The following is a 9,193-nucleotide window of genomic DNA, read 5'->3' on the forward strand; positions in this document are numbered from 1 at the left end:
TTTCATTTGTTGCTGATGGTACATCTTTGTAAAGCTGCCCATTTCAATTTTATATGCATTAACAAATACACTTCTGAACAGTGAAATATAAAAAATATAAACACAAAATGTTAATAAATTGTATAAATAAACAAATAACTAAATAAACTCGAAATCCTGTTCCTACACTAAATAAAAAGTTCCGGAGTCTCTGGTACATGCCAGAATGAGCTGAATCCAAAAGCTTTGCCAAAGGGCTGTGGCTGTGCTGAGAGTAGCACCAATGAACGCATCATTATTTCCACTGCAGGCTGCATTTAGTGGAAAAATAATTCAGTAGCACAACCACTGTTTCCAGTTAAGCTTATAGAAAGTATTTACTGGTCTGTCTTGCAAAATTGACCCCTGTACACTTTCTCATGAGTTCACTTTGTGAGCTGTGCTTCTAGCTGCCTTCGTAACTACTTCATTGCGTAGCACGTTACTTTGCATTCGGCTGTTCGGGGAGGAAAGGAGTGTTGGCGAGGTTGTACCACAATTTGCACTAAAGAACAAATTTGGTACTGCTTTTAGCTGACATACTGATTCTACTCACCCTGCAGTTCCCACAGCAATCAGTGCAAGCAAATAAAGAAAACCAATGCTAAAGAAGCTCTAAGCCTCTGACTCAAAATCAAATACTCATCACAATCTCATTTTTAAGAGGACCTGAAACAAATTTGATTATCAAAGGTGCCAAATCTGACCACTATGAAAATAAAGTGCATGGGAAATGCTTCTTGCTATTCCTGCTGCACTGCAAGTTTTGCATCAGTCCCAGCGTGATGGGATGTTCATCATAACCAGGTTACTACACTATAATTTACCTTTTTTTCTCTCTCTCATGCGTGCAAACCAATTAATGGCGAATTAGATGCGCAGCTCACTGAATTTTGTCCGTGTTTCCTCCTGCTGTGTTCCTATCGGCACCTGTTTGCGGTATTGAAGGAATCGGTTAACCCATATATGCCGAGCGCCCTATATATAGGACACCACTTTTTTGTGCAGTAACTCTAAAAGTTTATTGCGTAAAAGCTTTTGCCCATTAGCATAGGTTCAAGAGGGTCTAAACTCTTCCCGTGCAGGGGTTGTGTTGTGTGTGCTCGGAAAGATCCACCAGTCTTCTGTGGACACCGTTTTTGAAGTTCGGCTTCATCGACTACAATGTAATTCTGCAAGCAAAACAAATCATTTTTGCACATTATCATACGGAAATCTCCACACGTGATGAAAAATGTGAATTTAAAGTAGATGTCAAATGTTTGAGGCTTTACCACACGTAACAGGTAGCGAATTTGACTAATATTCTACATTTTAGGACAGCTAAAAAGTAGATGTTGAGTAAAATAATTCCACGAAGAAAAGGATTATTCTGAAGTGAAATAAATTTGCATAAAAATATTAAAATTTTTCAAATTTCTGAAGTTTCAGCGTTAATGACTTCTATTGATCCACCATAACATGCGACTAGTAAACATGACTTCTAGAAAGTATGACGGAGGGTGAGGTACAGGGGCTGAATTACAGGCCGTTCACTATCTCAAAGCAGTTTCAAAACCATCGCAAAACCCATAACATATTGGTCCATAACATAACCAATAGCATCAGGGCTGTGCGACTGTTTTCAGATTGTCATCATCCTGTAATTCGACCCCAGGTACAGGAAATGGAAAGCAAGTTTTGGAGAAGCAGTGTGGGTCCTTTGCTGTATGTTGAGCAGGTACTTTTGGCCGAGATGTTTATCAGTATCTAATGACTGGGTCAGTTTATTTACCATGTTAAAAATTTTCTGGGTCTCTGTAACCCTTTACACAACTGTGGCACATGTGTCCTATTCCAAGTGCCGGCAAACGGAAAACGGTGCTCCTACATGCAATATTTTCACCTGCTAACTACTATTTAACTATCGTACAAACCATTCAGTGTAGTTTTTACTTTCGCTGATCGGCTTCTTTACTGTTCTGTGTTTTTACAAGCACGGGTGCACAGTTTGAAGAAATCCATCTTGGTGGGAAAAAAAAAAAAAATTTAAAGTGTTGAGATTTCGAGCCTTTCTCCATCAGTCGTCTGCCTCATAATACTTCTTGAAGCAATTTTCAATTATAGTCCAAGTGGTCTTATGCATCCAAAGACTGAGGTACAGATATGTACCAAATTTTAGGTATTTTTACAAAATCATTGGTCCAACTGTGTACCTTTTTTTCTACAAAACTAGTGATCAAACGGCTTGAAAGTGATGTCATTCAATTGCTAGAGGCATCCTGAGTGCAATTTTATCATTTATACACATGTGAGACATGCACAGTGCTTGTGCCTTATAAAGGGTTAAGTAAATTCTGTAAGATGTAAAATACTGTTCACAGAAAATATATTGTAAAATTCTGCTCTACACTTTGGAAAGCTGAGCAGGTTATAGCTGCTGAATGTCCCAAATGTATATGCCGCAAGGTGGAGTAAAAAAAAAAAATTCATGCAGCTTAATAGGTCAAAGGCCAAAAGAAAAAAGAAAAGGAAAGCCTTTTTGCACTTAAGGTTTGCTTCTTAGCAAAGAGCCAGTAATAAGTTAGTGGAATCTCAAATTTGTTCATATTGTGCAGTTGATGGCCAGAATTTTGTTTGTTTTAGGTATTGTCTGTGACTTACAAGGAAAAAAACTCCCACACTTTTTTCCCCTCTTCCTCCGGGATGAAGCAGTTACGGGGATACCTTTACCATGATCCCCAGACTGCAAGAGTGGCCATACCATGGCTCACGACGATAACATTGAATGTAGGAGTGTTCGGTTACAGCACACAACACCATCTACTCAAAAAAAAAAGGCACATGTGACACCTTGGCAAATGATGGAAAAGAAACCACATTCATTTCCTCTTTGCAAATTGGTTTTTGGGGAAAGGAAATGGCGCAGTATCTGTCTCACATCTCGGCAGACACCTGAAATGTGCATAAGGGAAGGGATAAAGGAGGGACTGAAAGAAGAAAGGAAGAAAGAGGTGCCTAGTGGAGGGCTCCGGAATAATTTCGACCACCTGGGGATCCTTAACCTGCGCTGACATCGCACAGCACACCAGCTCCTTTGCGTTTTGCCTCCATCGAGCTGCGGTCGGGTTCAAACCCGGGCACTCCGGATCAATAGCTGAGTGCCATAACCACTGAGCCACTCCGGCGGGTTCGTTTCCTCTTTCAGTTCATAAAATTTCAGCACATGCAGAGGAGGCATTACTAAAGAGGGTGTGAATTTTATGAGTAGCAGTGAACTATAGCTTTATCTAGATATCTGAATCTGATGAATCTTTCCTCCAAATACTTGGCATTATCTACAGTTTCGAGCAGCATCAACGAGAACAGGGATGAGACAGACGACAATACATGTGCTTGGGTTGTCCCCCTGTCCTGCCTCTGTTTTGTTGGCGCTGGTGGCGTCGAGGAGAGGACAAGAGCAGGACAAGTGTTAATACCTAAGAGGAAAACAAAAAAATGATAGAATGTATCGCAAGCGACATTTATGAGCTAGAGAGGGTGAGATGATATGATTATGCTAGGCAATATGAATGCACACATAGAGGACCTGGATTGGTACACAGATTCAATGGAAAGCATGCTGCAGTATAGGTGTGAACGGCATGATTTAGTGGTATGCAACAGTGCAACAGTACTGTGAAGTACTCATAAATAACATGGAAGTGCTCAAGTGTGAAGGGCTCATAACATGGGAACAAGGGTGTCTGCACTTGGTGTTAGATTATGTACTTAGGTCACATAGGATGTATAATAGTCTAGTGGTAATGAACATAAATGAACATGGCTGCAGAAGTCTAGGTAGTGACAACAAACATCAAAGTTAAGTTTCAGAAAAGAAACCAATGTAGGAATGAGGCAAGGTGAACAACCTGATGGGATCTTTTACTCCCAAAAGCAATTAGAAGCAGCATCCAAACAAATTGAGGATGTAATTTCTGAGGATTAATAAAACAATGAACTTGTGCAAATTTAACTCAATTGTTTGATTTAGTACTTGATAAAGTGGGAGTCAGGCTAAAAGGGAAAAAAGACTCTAACCCAAGAGCTGATAGGATGAGAAGGTTAAGAAGGCCATAGAGAAACATCAGGAAACCTCCAGGGATCACAAGCAAAGGGGGGACCAGAAGCTGAAGGAGATAAAAAATGGGATACCTTCATAAACTAGAAGGGAATCATCTGATTTTATCAATGAGAAAATTAGAAGAAAGAGGACTCAATGGTTGTCAAAAGTAAATAAAAAGTACAGAAAAGTAGCTAAGAAATTTTGGAAACATCTGAACTCTATGAGTAATAAGGCTAGGCTAAAGCAGAGGTTTATAGTTACAGATCAACGTATAGGAGCAATGATGGCAGACAAATACAGAAAGCAAAGAAATATTGTGCATAATTGAATGAAGGAGGGTAGACCGTTTACTGCAGTGGTTTCGCTGGGACACAGAAAATGGGAAAAAGCCCCTGCTACGCTTGCCTTCTCTTGGAATCCATTCCATTACCCTTCAGCACCAGCGGTTAACTTGCGTTCGCAGTACATGCCCTGCCCAAGCCCATTTCTTCCTCTTGATTTTGACTAGGATGTCATTAACACATGTTTGTTCCCTCACCCACTCTGCCTGCTTCTGGTCTCTTAACATTACACCTATAATTTTTCTTTCTATGGCTCACTGTGTTGTCCTTAACTTAAGCCGAAGCCTCCACGTTTCTGCCCCGTAGGTGAGTATTGGTAAAATACAGCTGTTTACACTTTGCTCTTGAGGGATATTGGTAACCTGTTATTCATGATCTGAGAGAACCTGCCATATGCACTCTACCCCATTCTTATCCTTCTATTTATTTTCCTCTCATGATCCGGATCAGCTGTCCCTTCCTGCCCTCGCTTCCAATTGTGAACTGCTGTTCCCTTGCTAGACTGTTGAACATTACTTTGCTTTTCTGGATGTTAATTTTTAGACCCACCGTTCTGCTCTGTCTGTCTAACTCATTGATCATGATTTGCAGTTCATCTCCTGAGTGACTCAGCAAGGCAATGTCATCAGCAAATCACAGATTATTAGGTATTCTCCATTAACTCTTAGCTCCAACAGTTCCCAGTTCAGGCCTCAGAATACCTCCTGTAAACAGGCGGTGAATAGCATTGGCGAGGTCGTGTCTCCTTGCCTGACGCCCTTCCTTATTGGAATTTTATTGCGGGCCATATTGATATACTGGGAATGTTGATATACTGGGCATATTGGATGTGGAAGATGGGGTAACTAATCTTAAAAGATATCTATAAAAGTAACAAAATGTTTATGAAATGGGAAAAAATGCATCAGAGCCTATAGAAATACAGCGGGGGCTTAAGCAAGGGTATCCTCTGTCTCCTTTTTTGCTCACTACAAGGATTGGAGACAAAACTAGAGAGGAGAATGGATTGAACAGTCATTACCAGGACTGGGTACACTAATGATATAGTGCTAATGGCTGACAACATGTAAGATTGGCATTTGATAGACATTTGTGGTACAGAGGGAGATAGATTAGGTTTCAAGTTTAGTAAGGAAAAATCGGCAGTCTTGACTTTTATTGATGAGGGAGGCGAGCGTAGGGTACAGGAGGTCATACTAGAGGTAATGGATAAGTACAAGTGTCTTGGGGTGTGGATAAATAATGGTGTTGAGTATATAATGGAGCATGAAAAATATGCAACGACTATAGGTAGCAGGAATGCAGCTGTCATGAAGAGAAAGGCATTGTGGAGTTATAATAGGTACGAAATGGTAAGAGAGACCTGGAAAGGGGTGACGGTTCCTGGTTTGACTTACAGCAATGTGGTTCCGTGCATAAGACCAGAGGTTCATGCAAGGTTAAAAATCAAGTAGCGCGGAGTAGGTAGGCTTGCTTTGGGAGCACATGGCAATGCACCAATCAGGGGGTACGAGGTGACATGGGATGGGCATCATTCGAGTGCAGAGAACCCAGCAGTAAGATAGAATTTGAAGAACAGTTGAGAGAAATGGGGGAAAAGCAGCAAAGATGCATCGTGGAAATTTCAGCGCAACAAAGGGACGAGTACAAAGGAAGAAGAAACAGATGAGCAGACGAGTCTTCTTCCTTTGTACTCGTCCCTTTTTTCCCAAGATGCATCCTCTCCAGCTCGCCTAGCTCAACATAATTATAAAAGCAGTGAGCTAAGAAAGTTTTTATATGCTTGTAATACATGAGGAATGTGAATGTCGGCACAAAATGGAGAAAACGAACTAGAAAACTGACAAGTAAATATCTGGACAGCAGTTGGGGGAGAGACAGGAAATATCAGTTCAGAAAAAGGTTAAAACAGAGAGGGGTCTGTGGAAAACAGGGATGCAGACGAAGTCAGCACTGGGACCATGCTGAACGTTTGGGCAGGAAATGGCCACAGAAAATATCTACGATAATTCTAGGGGAAACTCTTTGTTGTTCGAGGCGAGGACGGGAGTATTGTGGATTTAGATGTACCTAGTGGAGTACCACGAGATAGACGAGTTATGCGGTGCGTGTGGATAGGAGGAGGGGATGGCTGAACACTTGAAAGAGCTTCATCCTACAGGTGAAAGCAAAGGGGCTGATTTATTCAAAGTATTGGGGGTTTAAGGGCAGTGAAGAAAAATAAATTTTAAATGTGTAGAAATAACCAAGCGAAGGTTACCTGATTGGTGGCTAAAATCAAGACAAGGGTGAAATTTTACAAGTCGCTGCTAGGTGGTGTGCGACGCTGCCTGATTTAAAGAATTCAGCCTTACCCACCCAGCCACCCATCTGTTCGTCCGTCCATCCATCTTTTCGCTACTCCTGGCTTTCTCCGAGAAACAGATCCAATCCTGCCTGCATTCTCTACACGTACCAGACAAGAAGTCAGATCTACATCATTTGCCATGCCTTCTGCAAGGATTTTACTTACCCAACAATTTTAGACATAAGCATTTTTAAATGGGAAGGAGTTTATGAATGCAATTTTTTCATATATTTTAAGATTTCACTGTAACAATCAATATATCCTCAGATGCCTCATCGACAGGGTTGCATTTTTTTGATGTTAAAGTTTTTGCTATCATAAAAAGCATTCCCCGTTGTTTTTCTATGGCAGTTGTAACTGCTCAATGCGAGTGGTGGAAAAAATTTTCACGAAAGGTAGTATGCTGCACATTGGAAAAATGGAAGAATGTTCAATATTTCTATAACAGTCCCTTACAATTCTCCAGTATTCAAAATTTTTGTCCAAGAATGTTGGACATGCATTGGAAGGGCCTTAAATACTAGAGCAACAAAGTTATGCAACATGTTTTTAATCAAGCGATTATTCATGACCTTATCCATTTCAGTAAAATTTTGAAATATGATGCTTGTTTATTTAACTTTATAACCTCTTTTTGTATATTCCAAACTGTGCATCGAATTCTGAGTGCGTTTTGGTGGAGGCGAAATGCGAAAAATGTACCACTTAAATTAGAGCACTAGTACTGCGCCATCACCGTTCTCTTCGTCACCACAGCACAGCACCCCGCGCGCTAAACTGCCAGTCTCGAGCCCTGAGTTCGGGTATCGCCGTCTTCATCAGCTGCCATTCGCGCGGCGCGAACAGATCAGCTTCGCCGACCACTTAAATTAGAGCACTGCGCCATCACCGTTTTTTTCTTCATCACCACAGCACAGCACCCCGCGCGCTAAACTGCCAGTCTCGAGCCCTGGGTTCGGGTATCGCCGTCTTCATCAGCTGCCATTCGCGCGGAGCGAACAGATCAGCTTCGCTGGCAACTTAAATTAAAGCACTGCGCCATCACCGTTTTCTTCATCACCACAGCACAGCACCCCGCGGGCTAAACTGGCAGTCTCGATCCCTGGGTTTGGGTATCGCCATCTTCATCAGCTGCCATTCGCGCGGCGCGAACAGATCAGCTTCGCCGACCAATTAAATTAGAGCACTGCGCCATCACCGTTTTTTTCTTCATCACCACAGCACAGCACACCGCGCGCTAAACTGCCAGTCTCGAGCCCTGGGCTTGGGTATCGCCATCTTCATCAGCTGCCATTCGCGCGGCGCGAACAGATCAGCTTCGCCGACCACTTAAATTAGAGCACTGCGCCATCACCGTTTTTTTCTTCATCACCACAGCACAGCACCCCGCGCGCTAAACTGCCAGTCTCGAGCCCTGGGTTCGGGTATCGCCGTCTTCATCAGCTGCCATTCGCGCGGAGCGAACAGATCAGCTTCGCCGACCACTTAAATTAGAGCATTGCGCCATCACCGTTTTTTTCTTCACCACAGCACAGCACCCCGCGCGCTAAACTGCCAGTCTCGAGCCCTGGGTTCGGGTATCGCCGTCTTCATCAGCTGCCATTCGCGCGGCGCGAACAGATCAGCTTCGCCGACCACTTAAATTAGAGCACTGCGCCATCACCGTTTTTTTCTTCATCACCACAGCACAGCACCCCGCGCGCTAAACTGCCAGTCTCGATCCCTGGGTTCGGGTATCGCCGTCTTCATCAGCTGCCATTTGCGCGGCGCGAACAGATCAGCTTCGCCGACCACTTAAATTAGGACTGCGCCATCACCGTTTTTTTCTTCATCACCACAGCACAGCACCCCGCGCGCTAAACTGCCAGTCTCGAGCCCTGGGTTTGGGTATCGCCATCTTCATCAGCTGCCATTCGCGCGGCGCGAACAGATCAGCTTTGCCGACCACTTAAATTAGAGCACTGCGCCATCACCATTTTTTTCTTCATCACCACAGCACAGCACCCCGCGCGCTAAACTGCCAGTCTCGAGCCCTGGGTTCGGGTATCGCCGTCTTCATCAGCTGCCATTTGCGCGGCGCGAACAGATCAGCTTCGCCGACCACTTAAATTAGAGCACTTCTTCTTCTTCTTCTTCTTCTCCTCAAGTAATATGGCAATTAGAGCACTGCGCCATCACCGTTTTTTTCTTCATCACCACAGCACAGCACCCCGCGCGCTAAACTGCCAGTCTCGATCCCTGGGTTCGGGTATCGCCGTCTTCATCAGCTGCCATTTGCGCGGCGCGAACAGATCAGCTTCGCCGACCACTTAAATTAGAGCACTGCGCCATCACCGTTTTTTTCTTCATCACCACAGCACAGCACCCCGCGCGCTAAACTGCCAGTCTCGAGCCCTGGGTTCG

Source organism: Amblyomma americanum, chromosome 1 (assembly GCF_052857255.1).
Source record: "Amblyomma americanum isolate KBUSLIRL-KWMA chromosome 1, ASM5285725v1, whole genome shotgun sequence".
Taxonomy (NCBI): Eukaryota; Metazoa; Arthropoda; class Arachnida; order Ixodida; family Ixodidae; genus Amblyomma; species Amblyomma americanum.